The sequence below is a fragment of the Limulus polyphemus genome, unplaced genomic scaffold (assembly GCF_000517525.1).
Source record: "Limulus polyphemus unplaced genomic scaffold, Limulus_polyphemus-2.1.2 Scaffold5810, whole genome shotgun sequence".
Lineage (NCBI taxonomy): Eukaryota > Metazoa > Arthropoda > Merostomata > Xiphosura > Limulidae > Limulus > Limulus polyphemus.
Genome location: NW_013671420.1, coordinates 39,406 through 53,983, shown reverse-complemented (window position 1 = coordinate 53,983; position 14,578 = coordinate 39,406). Strand labels below are relative to the sequence as shown.

Genomic DNA, 14,578 nt, shown 5'->3' with positions numbered 1-14,578 from the left:
GACAGGAGCTGACCAGAGACTATCTGATTTTTCAACTATCCCTTCCTTGATTAGACCATCCATGCAGATCAATTACTCACTGTCTACACACACATTAATTCGTCACGTTGTCACCCTCATATATATATATATATATCAGACTACCCTATATCTAGTAATCTCCCGACTATTCCCGAAGGTTCGAGAGAAGTGGCGTGACATTAGTCACATGACCTCGCTCACGCAACAATAAGTTCTTCTGTTCCTTTTGTCAGTTAGGCTTAAGTAACTTTTTAAGACAATTTATTTTATTAAAACATTTTAAAACAATTTATTTTATTAAAAACATTTTAAAACAATTTTCACAGAAAGGTAAATTGGGTCATTGTGAGATACACAGATAGCTCCGTCTGACAGACAGTCAATTTTAATGACCTGAATATGTTTTATCATAATTTATATAAAACTATGAACCTGGGGAACTTGACTAAATTCCTATGGCAGGGATGGCGAAACTATGACACGCGAGAAAATTTTCCTGGCACGCGGAATTCACTGCTGTCCGAAGTTTTGTTTTACCCGACAAATATATATATATATATATATCTGAAGGCGTAGAGATTCTATCTGTCTATAATTAATTATAATACATAAAATTAATAATAATAACAGTAATTTTGCTGCTCAAAATTTCCATAGAAACGCAAAAGAATTTTTCCGAAAATTATCGACAAGGTTAGGATACGTTTGCTGAGAATCACGTTTTGTATTATGTATTTGATACTTTAATTTGCAACTTAGGAATGCTTTAGTCACTAACGTGATGAAAATAACAGCATTCAGTTTTAATCCAGCTGTGGTGAAAGAATCATTTTAGGAACACACAAATTTGCTCTTATTGCACACACACAAAAAAGTACATAAATATTAGGCTTAGACGTAAATCTATACATACATACACGTGTGTATTTGTTGATTATGTATTAACAGCGTGGCATGGAAGATTTCATTGGTGTTTTTTAATCAGAACTGATAACCAAAAATTATGTGATCAGCATTTTAATTTGAAATGATTTAAAATAGCTAGATAACGTTAGTTTGATTTTTACTTGTGGGTCACAAGATGATGAGCTAATCATTTGGTATATTTGAGAAACTTTCATCTTTCATAAAAGATTTTTTTAATACTAAACTCTCCATTAGCAGTAGTTTACTTTTTTGCACAATATAGCTTGTCATTCCAGAGAATTTTCTGTAGTGTTAATAAAAATGTTTAAATGCTTCACAAGTATATGATGAAGTGGTTAATTAAGCATACATAACATACGAGTTTTGAACATTTGTATGTGTGTTGTTTCTCGGTACGCAGACAGGTGTGTATATAGCAAATTAATTGTTAATGAAACTATTATGCAGGCTTTTCGTGGCCATACTTTACATTAATTACCTAATTATTATCATTTATAAATTAACTGTATATGCCATAGGACAGGGCTGGCGAACCTTTATCGAGAGCGTGTGCCCAAAAAAATTCTGTATCAGTCCAATTGGTTCAGGTGGATAAATTTACAGTTTTTTTTTTCTTCCAATGAACTGGATAGACTAATTACTACTTTATTAAATGTAGATTCTTTGAATAAAAAGTTTGTGTATCTATGTTGAGAGGATGCATAAATGATGAAACAAATAAACAAATTATTCTTTTAAAGGTCATTCTAGAACAGACAAAAATTTTGTATTTCGATTTTATGCATTGGAATGCCTTAAGAGAGTGGACCTTGAACAGAATCATCACATACATATTACATTTCCAAGCCGTCTGGGTTGTTTAACATTAAATTTGTTTTTGACAAATTAAATAAAACATTTTCATTGCACTAATCATGGTTATTTATGAATGTGTGTTCTTGGGAGAACCATGTGGCCCTCAACTGAAACTTTTATGAATGTGTGTTCTTGGGAGAACCATGTGGCCCTCAACTGAAACTTTTGATTTTTCACCAACATGATGATGTAGCCAATACAATAAATTTATCTTTTAGGCTTATCATTTTACAGATGAAGGTAATTAAAGGTGAAAATGAGGGAATATCATAATTGTAATAAAGCTAAGCCTAAACTGACCATAGAACACAACTGTAAAGTTTGTGGAAAATTATTCTTAGGCTAAACTATTTATATCAAACTTGGATGAAATTTGAATTACTTGCAAAATTGGTCATATTGTGAAATCTGCTAATACATATAATATAATACCAAGCAAAATTATAAATAGAAATTCATGAAACAAAATTCAACACTTGTTAATGAATAAAACAAGTGACATGTATAACTCTTAGAAACAAACTATATAAGCAGCTTATACTTCAATGAAGCAACGCATGTTACTTCAGCCAATGAATAAGTTCACACAAATGATAACACCACTGTTACTATGGAAATAGTGTTATCAATGGCACCAAATAAAGTAATGTATGTCATAGCGGCACATGATCTTAAACAGTTGAACAAAATAGCATATTAAAGCTCTATGTTTAACAGTTGACACTAAACAGGTCACTTGTATTAGCTGCCCAGTTTGTTAAAGCTTACCATGTTATTAACGTTGATAATGTGTGGTACGTTTCTAGCTGACAGTGAGTCACTAAGGTTTGAATACAGAATTGTTTAGTATAGGAGTTATCTCGTGTTGGAGATAAAGATTATGATGTATAAAAAAATAGGGTAAGTAGTGTAGTACAAAGAAGAAGAAAAAAAGGCACATACCAACACAGTTGACCTTGAAATAATACTCTCTATTTGACTGACTTTTTTTCTTTCAGGAAATTCAACAGTAGATAAACTGGGCTTTATTGTACAAGGAGGAATGTTGTTATGATGAGAACAGGATTCAAACAGACACATCCAATCAAAGAATAAAGAAAGTGACGTTTCTTGAACTTTAATAGCCAACCACACGCACAGTATAAAAAATTATCATTCTGTATCCTCACGGGAAAGTTATGCTAGCACAGTGTGAAGATTACCATCCACTAATTTCCACTCGAACAAAGCCACAAGAATACAGAAATATTGTAAAAAATTGTGAATATTATATAAATAAAGTTACAGAAACTTGGCAGTTATAATAGCTATGGCTACCATACATGTATCTAAGTTCATATACATTACCCTTTTTACAGTAGATGGTGAAAAACAGCATTAAATTAAAAACCACACTCAATACTTGTTGACATTCCATATTGCTCTGGTATGTGATCAAAGAGATGTAATTGGTGGATTTGGTAAACATCTATATATATAAAGCAAAGAAAGCTGTGTCTGTCTGTTTGTCTGTTACCTAACTACTCATGGTCCACTGGGCCTATCTCAACCAAACTTTGTGGGATGATAGTTTGGAACAAGGGGCATGTTAGTGGTGAGTTCACAACCCCATCCACTCCTATTATTGCTGTTATTGAGCATTTGTTATTTTTGATGTAATTTAGCATTAACTACATTCCTAGATGATGCCATCAAACAAAAAAAACTTATTTAAATTTTCTATAACACAACATACACACAGTGTGGGGAAGGCACTGAAACATTTTATATTTCTCAGAGAGTGCGCTAATACTCTCTATGGAGGAATGCAATAAAATAAATGGCCACCACTGTTGCAATAATACATAAACTCAGATGAAGTTGATACAGCAATAGACACCATAGCACTGATATGAAGAGCTGTTTCGAGTTATACTCACTTCCTTCTTTGACCCGTGACCTTACAACTTCATCACGGCCAATGACTGTCATTAATTAATAATGTGAAACAATGTGGCAGGACATTAAGAGCTGGGTGTTGAAAGCGGGTAACAGAAAGCACCCCTACTGCCATTATTTTAGCCGCTATCTCCACCTACAAAGTTACTTTGACCATTACGCAGTGTATACCATGTTTTAAGTATATACATATTGAGTTCTTAAATTTTGTACAAAACTTTTGGTGAGGTAATAATGAATACTGTAATGTTAACATAATAAATAAATTGTGTGAAAGTTAGGATTTTTGTGTTATTTATCATAGCATCCGCCCCCCACATTTTTATAAGTTCATAACCCCGACAAAGGAGGGGTATCTCAGCTTGTTATTATATAAAACACATTTTTTGTGTAGCAACTATTGCCCTAATCACAGTTAATAGCAGAGCAGCTATCCAATCACATTTTATCTAGAAATGTAAAACAACCAATTCATTATTGGTAAAAAAAAAGTGTTTAACTAAATTTACATTTATAAATTTGATTGTTGTTTGGTTTTTGGTGGGGCACGAGTATATACACACAGACAGACCAATAGATAAATGGATTGATCCATAAGTCCTTTGTAATAAAGTAGTGAACAATATGCACAATAGTAACTAGATCCATTCAGAGGTCAAACAGACTTTACAAAAGAAAATTCAAGGACTTTCTTGGACCTCAAAGATACAGGACTCACGCACGACTAAACTTGCATTTTCCTGGCATTTTTGTTAAACATGCTTGCCAACGAAAACTGTACCACTCTCAGGTCTTGCAAGGCACAATACTAAAATACAAAACAAACCTCGATTCCAATAACCAAACTTCGTTTTTTAATGGATCCAATTACCTCATGGAGATTTTTTTATTTCAAGCCTAAACTTGCCATGACCATGACTTAAAAAAGAGCCATTTTTAGAGCTTATCTTCCACAACCGTCCAGGATTTTAAGGACCTGTCAAACTCTGTAGAACACGAGGAAAAAAAAGTAAAGAAAAGAAAACAGCATCAAGCAACTACTTGCAATTCAGATATGAAAACATTTACATTGTAAACAAGCCTCCCATGCTGCTGAGATTCCTTGCTCAATGACAATAAATAAACTGAGCCTCTAGGGCACTTTATCTAGGTCATATGGTTGGGGTTAGAAGATAAAACATGCTGATTGGTTATATACATTCCTCAATGCACATGTAATTTTCCAGCACACTAAGACACACATATCCCTTCAAAATGTTTATTTGTTCTGTTGGAGGGCAAAGGGTGTGACAGCTAAGTGAATAACATTAGCTAGACAATCTTGTCCGTTTTTCTCAAAAAATATGTAAATGCTAAGTACGTGTTAATTTCAATAATAATTAAGTGCATTAGTTTTAATTATAATTCAGATAAAGATGTTTAAAAAAATTGTTAATAAGGTCTTTCAAAGATAATGTGCAGTCTATAAAACAAGTTTAACTGAAAAGTGAAAACCAATAATGATGTAAAGAAATTTTGCATCGAAGCTAAGAGCACGGAAGGAATATACATATATTAAAACTGTCTGTTGAGAATTTTTTTGTTCTGATACAAACAAGTTAATGGTTTAAATGTATATTTCACCCCAGGATGTTTTCTTAGTTTACACACATACGCAGATGTTAAGATAGGTATTTCTATTTTCCAAAATTCACAATTTTAACAATCAACAGTAATCTTAATAGGACATTATCACAGAAATATTTATTTCAATGATATCCACAATTAATCTTTCCACAGCTTGACGTTCATTATGCTAAGAAGACAGTTCGGAAATGTTACACCACATTTGTGTAAAACTCCAGCAGCTCGAGATCTTTCAGTACCCAATTCTGTCTGATTAAGCAATCTAGTATTTTCCCAGTGACGATTCTTGACACCAAATGCACCCCCAAGCTTCAAGTTTATTTTTTTAACCCAAATGAACATGGAAAAAAAAAAAACAGGGTTTACAGAGACAAGCAACAACTTACAAATTACAGTTTTACGGCTAAAAACGTATCTTTACATACCATTATCAGCAGTCAGACATAAAACAACAGGAATACATTTCTCAAAGTCAAAAAGGCAAAAAAATGGGTAGAAATCCCTTTCTGACACAGTTCAAATCACATGCACAACAGCTGTCTAATTAGAAATCGATGAATAATTCCTCTCATACAGGAATCAAAATCCTCATGTTTAACAGCTTTAAAAAAAAACTAAAAGATGAGAATTTCACTTAGTTCTCAATATTCTTCTTAAAACTATATGGCAATATTTGAAACTACCAAATAAAACACTTCATCAGGATATTGTTCCAAAAACTGATAATCGACATGCAAGTAATTCTGGAGAACAACATTCTGGTTGTTTTTTTTCAGTCCTCACTAGTAACTTGTTACTACAGTTATTCTTAGAAGCTAGGTTTATTAGTTTAGATAAAAATGCGTATGATATATTATGTACAAGTTTAAGTACCAATATTTTTTACAATAAATCATAAAAGTTTTTCAATCAAAATTATACAGAATAGTAGTTATTAATACATCATGAAAACATATTTGATATAGTTTAAGAAATTTATAAACACAATTCTGTTTTGCAACTTTCTTGACACATACAAACCAAGTTCCTCATTAAAAAATATATACGAGACAAATTATTGTACAAAAAATATATATTGATTATAATTGAAGTACAGTGGTTTCCAAAAAAAGAAAAAAAAATCAAAAGTGTTAAAAACATTAAGAAGTCTAAAGTCAAATATGAAATATGTTTATAAAATCCCTTTACTTAGTTAAGCTGAAAAATTATGCCTGTTGCAGCACAAGTAACATGAAACCTTACGTAGCATGGTTTTAAGTAACGAAGGACGATTGATCAACATTTTCATGTCAAATTCACCAACCAACCTCAATGTAATTTTGCTTTTTTTATCTATCTGAGTAACAAGTATAATATTTAGCATTTATCTTTCATACTTTTTAACTCACTTTTCTAGCCTGATTGAAAATGAAAAATTTAAGAAATAAAATTTAATGTTAATTAGATATGTTATGAATACTCCAAATAAATAAATACTGTGGAAGTAATTCAAGGTTGTTAGAACTACAGAATATTTTTGAAATGTACATAAACTATACATTGCAATAAATTCAGGTGATTATTGGTACTGGTGCATAGTTGTGCACCCTTTAAATAAACATGTATATTTTACGTGAAGTTAGGTTTTAGTGAGTACAATTCCAAAACATCATTATTTAATTGCAATCTTTTAGTTTATTTCATCGATAAGTGGTTGCAGTGGTCAAAACACGATTTGTAACCTGGAAATTGTCGGAAGTAAAAATTCTACGGCATCTAGAATATTAATACAACCTATACATGATATATCCTTCATCAGCCTCTAAATGCAATTTAGTACAAGCATACACGTAGCAAAGAAGATTACTTGGACAGTTTTGTCAAAGTATTTAAGATTAAATATGAGCGTTATTGCCTAATAATTTTCTACATTGTATAAACAACATTATATTTTGCAGCCACTCATTGAAGCACTCAGTGTTAAGTCATTTGGAAAAAATTGAACCATTTTGATTCTTCTATAAACTGTAGTAAAGTTCCGGTCGCCACTGCATCAAAGCGTGTGACAAGTCATTCCACAAGCCAATCACTCTTTTATAAAAATAGTACTGTCTTATCTGGAGCCTTCCTTGTCTCCCAATTCTCAAATTTGGGTTCTCCCATCTTATTGTCTTCAGAATATAGCACAAAGTACCGTAGGTCTGTATTCTATTGATCCCTTGAATAATCTTGTATTCTTCAATAAAATCACCTCTTAATCTTCTTTTCCAACAAAAAATAATGTTAACCTATCTACACAAGATAACCCTTACATTTTCAGAATCATCCTAGTAATGTAATCCTATTCTGGATACTTTTTAATAAATCAATATCCTTTATTAGATAAAGAAACAAGCAAAGAAAATATAATATTTATTATAAACTAATACTGATATATTTTCTCTTGAGAAGAGAAGGGTGACAAACAGGTCATATTACTGAAGAGAGGATTAACTGAGATTGAAGGAGACTGATAACATAGAGGCTTCTGACTTCTTTGTGCTGAAACCTGAAAACATTGATTTGTTTGTAATTAAGCACAAAGCTACACAATGAGCTGTCTGTGTTCTACCCACCATGGGTATCGAACCCTGGATTTTAGCATTGTAAGTTCACAGATGTACCACTGTGCCACTGGAGGGGGGGGAGGTGAAAACACAAGGACTAAATAACACAAGTTTAAGGTTTGGAAGACAAACACGGCTTCAATTAAAAAGAGTTTTATTTTTTCACACGATGATTATAATATGGTCATTAGTTGACATCACCAGTTATGTAGTTTCACTCGTTACAACAATTTAAGAGTTATTCACTCAGTTATCTATTTATCTTCGGATATCTTTTAAATTATTATCGCTACAATACTGCATGTCTTAAAAACTATATTAATAATTTCTTATTTGTGAAAATAACAGAAAAATATTGTAAAAACTGAAATATAAACAAATTTATTATTATTATTTGAATACTGTGGGATGGATAAACTAATGTAAAACTGGACTTACATGGATTTTTGTTTAGGACCTTGATGGGCTGAATAGCCTACTGCCATCTTGCTTGTTCTTATATTATCATAATGAAATAATACTATATTACCTGTTTGTGTATAATAGTAATGCCACCTACAAATTGTTATGAAGTTTCCAGAAATTGGCCACATTCTATTGAATATTTCTCACTGGCTTGTGAAAATTAAGTAATCTAATTATATTGATATATTTATATAATATGAATAATTAAGTACTAAAGAATTGAAACAACCATTCACACATAAAACTGAGGTAGGATTTATGATTATTATTTTGTATTTTAATTACATTTTAAACACAATATCTTTAAAAAAACTGCAATTGGATTAGCAGAGTATTCCAAATGCCAGATTATGCCAGAACAAATGAACTGAAACACCAAATTTTAGGTTAAACAAAGGTCTGTGTTAAAGATAATGAAAAAAGGAAGAGGTAAGGAAACTTCACAATGTTAGTTGTTAACAAATCTAGCAGAAATAATCACCAATGAAGTGGTTTTAGTATTAGAAAGGTATTTTATGCTCCCATATTTTGATAAAGTTTAGTTGTTCATGCTCATATTATCCAAATGATTTTGTTTTATGGTTATACATATGTTTTACCTGTGATAAACAGTTTTAAGAATTTTGGTGAACATAATTTGTTGAAAGTAATAAGTTTTTATGACTTTTCTGGGAAGAATTTTTGCCAAAAGTTCAACATTTTGTATTCCTTACCATGACTATGTTCCTATGACTTGAAGAAAGCATGAAAAAGATGAAACTACTTTCAAAAACTTATAAATATCACAAACTTGTGAAAAAACAAACTTTATCATCATAAAACACAACGTACTGTCAAATTCTGAAAAGTGTGTCTTAGAAACCGCCTAGCGACGATGCAGGAAATAAATTCACAACTTTAAGTGAAAATTCAAAAGCATGGATAAGCCCAAGAGCTTTCGAAGCCATTTAATTCTGAAATAATAAGTGTTAAACTGTATTAAACAGCGAGCATATTAATTTTTGTAGGAGTTTGGTACTGGGGAGTTGTCGTACATGGTACAGCACTCTGTTTTATCTGTATTATTATCAATATTACATACGAAACAGCGGAACCTTTTCCATTTACACTATTACTATCACATATAAAAATTAAAACTGTCATACATTTAGTAATTCAGCTTTCTACTTTACTTATTAATTTAACAAAACCTTCAGTAAAACAAGTGAAATACAAAGATTTAATAAGAAAAATATCAAAATTAAACTTACCAATTTTCAAAGGATGTATATAGTTTTACTTAACTTCGTCGCGTCTTAAGTCAAACTCAAAATACTCACTACACATTCCTTGCCTTATTTCCACACGACTAATATTTAATTTTTTGGATGGAATGTAAAAATTACAGTAGTAGTCGACTATACCTAGCGCATACACAGGTTACTTAATAATTTAATTGCTCGGTCTTCAATATTTTACTTTCATTACCTTATCTTTTTTTTATTAACAAACCGTAACACAATGTTTACTTCATTACTAAAGGCAAAGACTCAAATAAGTGAAATTGTAATAAATATTTTCTGAGAATTTAATATTTTATCACAAAAATCTTGGACACGTTCATCATGGACCACCACATTTTCTCAACTTCTTAGTACACTGCTGGATACGCACAAACAACATACACGCGTTCACTCATCAAAACTCATCAAGTTCAATGATAAGTTTCTTTACTATTCTCTATTTGGGAAGAGAAGAGTGCAACGCCATCTCTTATTAATAAATAAATTGGAGAGATTATTTCGGACAACTTATTTTTAGTGCTATTTTCAATCTCACAATGTGAATGACAGTGGGTGCGAGTATTTTTTTTATCAGATTCATTTGAAATTAGCTCTGTGTGGTAGATTGTAGCTTCAGTCTTCAAGTGTTAAAAATTATTTAATATTATTTACTAAAAGACAAAACAGTTATTTTTAATTAATATTGCCTACTAACCTATATATTTGATGATGGGGAACCCACTTTTAAGAAAATAAAGTTTGGAGACGACTTTTTTTTCATAACTTAAATTTCATAAAATTTTAAAGGGACAAAAAGGAGCTGATTAGCCCATCAAGGATGTCCCTTCCAGCTCCCAACTATAACCACCCCTTGCAACTCGTATTCATTCAATCTTTTTTCAGTTAAATTTTCTGCCTCCACTATCCGTGAAGGCAGCTCATTCCAAAAGCCAACCACCCTGTTTGAAAAGTAATATGTCTAAACTGCAGATAGCTCCTAAACTGCCAAAATTTGAATTTAACATAATAACATAACATAATGTTTTGGAGCAACGTGGGAGCTATTGGTCCATGTCGGCGCTCCATCCTCTAAATTGAACATAATAATTTTAAAAAAATCTTAAAGCCAGCCCTTATCATTCATATATTTATCACGGTTTTTCTTAAACTCGCTTAAAGTTACTGCCTCTGCAACATCCGAAGGCAACACATTCAAATTCCAACTACCCTGTTAGAAAAATGAAACTCTATTAGCTGAAGATGACTCCTGCCTTGCCCAAATTAATATTTGTGCCCCTAGTCCTATTATTCTCACTGTTAAACATGAAAAAGATGATGCATCAACACTATCAATTCCCTGTACAATCTTAAACACCCCAATCAAATCCCCCTCAACTCTTCTTTTTTCAAGAGAAAACGGTTTGAGAGATTTCAGCCTCTCCTCGTATGACAACCCAGGCATCATTCTAATAACCCTTCTAGTAACCCTTTCTAACAATTCAATGTCTTTTTTAGGGTAAGGAGCCCAAGACTGAACACAATATTCCAACTGTTGATCTAGCCTGTGACCTGTACAATGAAATTATAACTTCTTTATAATTGTATTCAGTATTTCTGTAAATACAACCTAAAATCCTATTTTCCCTACCACTAGCAACAGCACACACTGCTTGGATGGACGATCCCTTTCCTTCATAATAATGTTAAGGTTATTTTTATCAAAATTATACTTATAATCCAAATTATGCATTATCTTTCACTTATTATAATTAAAATCCATCTGCCATTTATTTGCCCAACTCACTAAATGATCTAAATCCTTTTGTAAATCAGCAGCATCCTCTTCACAGCTAGCAACATCCAAGTCCTTAATATCATCTGCAAATTTAAGTAATTTATTGACTATTCCTTCTATGTCACTGATGTAAATCAAAAGAGCAAAAGTCCTAAGACTGAGTCCTGATATCACTTGTGATATTAATCCAGTTTGACTGAATTCCATTTGTAACATCCCTCTGCTTTCTTCCATCCAGACACTCTTCTATCCAGTATGCTAACTTATCCTTAACAGACTTTCCAAATCTTTTCTCACAACTGATATAAGACTAATGGGTCTATAATTACTGGAACAATTTTTATCACCTCCCTTAAAAAGAGGAGTTACATTAGCTAACTTCCAATCATTTGGTATCTGCCCACTATTCAAGGACTGACAAAAAATAGTAGTAAGTGACTCACATATCCTAACTTTAACATCCTTCAAAACACTAGGAGAAATATTATCTGGCTCAGGAGCCTTATCAATTATTAAATTTTCCAATGTTTTCTTAACCAGCTCAGAACTAATGCAATCATCTTGTTTGATCTTGTTTGTTCAAGATGTGGAATACTGCTTAAATCTTTATGACCCCTTGTCCTATTGTTTTCACTGCTAAACACAAAAACGTCTTTTAGTCTCAAAACTACGTGTTGTGGTTTTTGTGTATTGTGTCTGGATCATCTCACTTCAATGACCAGCACTAATCAGCCATCATGTTGATGTTCCTCTCCATTTCCCTGATGTTTTGATGAAATCTTTCCTCTTGTCATTCGTTGAAGGCAAATATTTTCAGGGAAATAGTCAATATGTTAGTGTAAGAAATAAACGTTGAAGCTCATCTTACAGCCCAAATCTTTGAATTTATCAAGCATGTTATTGACAATGTTTTCGTAATTTGGGTACTTGTTGTTTCCTAAAAATTTGTCAATAACATCTTTAAAGACAATCCACGCTTCTTTTTCAGTTTTCTTCATTGTCCTTTTGAGCTGTTCATCCAAAAACAAGTGCATAATCTGAGGCACAACAAAAATTATTTTGTTAAATTTCGCTTCTGAAAGAGCTTAAAATTGCCCACATAGATACTTGAAACAGTGGACACCTTTGTCTAAGTCATTCACAAACTGTTTCATCAAGCCCAGTTTTATTGAACTTTCACGTTCAATGTTTTTTTTATCCTGGTATCAGACTGACTCTGCGTGGCCATTGCTTCTATACGTAGTGCTGACTTCGTGCTCTGCTGTCCCATTCACACAAAAAACATGGAAATTGTGTATAACCGAATTGTTGACCCAACAACATACAAAGGACTCCATAAAGTAGCCAACCATGTTCTTTGCACTTGACCTTATTAAAAAGAAGTTTGAAATTTTCGTACGTTTCTTTCAAGCAAACCGAATGAGCAGTAGGAACAGATGCATATATGTTACCATTGTCTAGGAGAACACGTTTTAGACATATTTTGGATGAATCAATGAACAATCGCCACTCATCTGATTCATAGACTTCAGCTCCTAGGTGGTATTAATTAAGCAATATAGACTGCAGCTCCTAGTAGTGGTATTAATTAAGCAATATTGTTGTAATAAACCAGGGAACCTCTTGCGAAAAGTATGGTATAAACTACAGTATTTCTCACGATTTCTGAAAAATCTTTGGAAGGCCCGAATCTCTCAACAAATCCAGAAATGACACGTCATGCGGCCTGTTAACCGTTTATATACAAGCGGTGTGTTTCTCGTGGGTTCTAGAACGATTGATAAGACACTCACGTCGCGAGTGGACTGGATAAATCTATAGCCAGTTGTTGTCAAAATTTTAAATATAACACAATGTGGCCCAATTTCAATGAAAATGATTCACTTATGTAAAGGATACTACTCACTTTCTTAACATCACAGATAATATTAATACTAACGAACAGTTACCATCCAACAGTCTTCTTTGCACGATGGATGTTTCTTTCCTTTACTCCAATATTCCACACGATGAAGGACTACAACTTTGAAGTCCGCATTAGACCATTCTAACCAATTAGAATCTCAAACAGTAACTGATCTTGTCAGCCTGGTTTTAACTCTGAACAACTTCGAATTCAATAACGAGCATTACATTAAGGTTATCGGTACTGTGATGGGTACCAAAATGGCTCCCAGTTATGCCAACATTTTCATGGGTCATATTGAAAACCAGCTTTTACAACTAAGTCCTGTAAAACCTCGTACATGGAAACGTTACACAGACGACATATTTTTCATTTGGACAGTCAGGCTTAAATCACTTAAAGAATTTATCTCATATACAAACTCCTTTCACAAAACAATCAAGTTGGCCCGTGATTACTCGTCTACTCAGATTAACTTTCTTGACGTCACTGTTTTCTAAAAGACGGAATTTTACACTCTGACTTGTACAAAAAACCTACAGATAGACCACAATACATTCACTATAAAAGCTGTCACCCCCTCTCACACTAAATGAAACATTACCTACAGTCAAGTTCTTAGCATAAAGAAAATATGCTCCGATGAAATAGACTATAGAAAACACACCAAGGATCTAAAACAAACCATGTTACAAAGAGGATATAAAGATACCGAAATCAGCGGAAAAAAAACATTCTAAATCAGAGCAATACTAAACTTTCAATATTTGTTACCTATCAGTTTAAACTCAGAAACGTTTCACGAATTCTGAAAAAAACATTTTTATCTCCTACAACTGAACGATCACCTTAAACAGATATTTTCTGAAGCTCCCGTTGTCTTCTTCCGAAAAAGCAGAACTCTATAAAAGTTTGTCGTCCATGTAATATTGCCCGTTGTCAAACCTGTAAGTTCATAAAAACAACCGACTCATTTTCTGACAAGCACAATCGAAGAAACTTTAAAATATCCATAGAAATCACTTGTGAAACAAAAACACCATTTACTTTATACAGTGTAAAAAATGTAATTATCAATATATAGGACATACACAAACAACTCTTAGAGAACGTTTTAACAACCATAAGTCTTCTATTAACACCGAAAATGATCTCGCTGTTGCTCAACACTTTAACCAACCCGGTCATTCCATTAACG

General features: G+C 32.5%; 1 long non-coding RNA gene across 1 annotated transcript in view; it reads right to left on the bottom strand.

Annotated features, from left to right (window-relative positions):
* The window catches only part of LOC111089291, a 17,116-nt gene extending 7,054 nt beyond the window's left edge, over positions 1 to 10,062 (bottom strand). The window contains exon 1 of the long non-coding RNA XR_002613572.1: positions 9,668 to 10,062. This is a non-coding gene — a long non-coding RNA (uncharacterized LOC111089291). The remainder of the gene's footprint in view (positions 1 to 9,667) is intronic.
* Between the last annotated feature and the right edge of the window lie 4,516 nt (positions 10,063 to 14,578).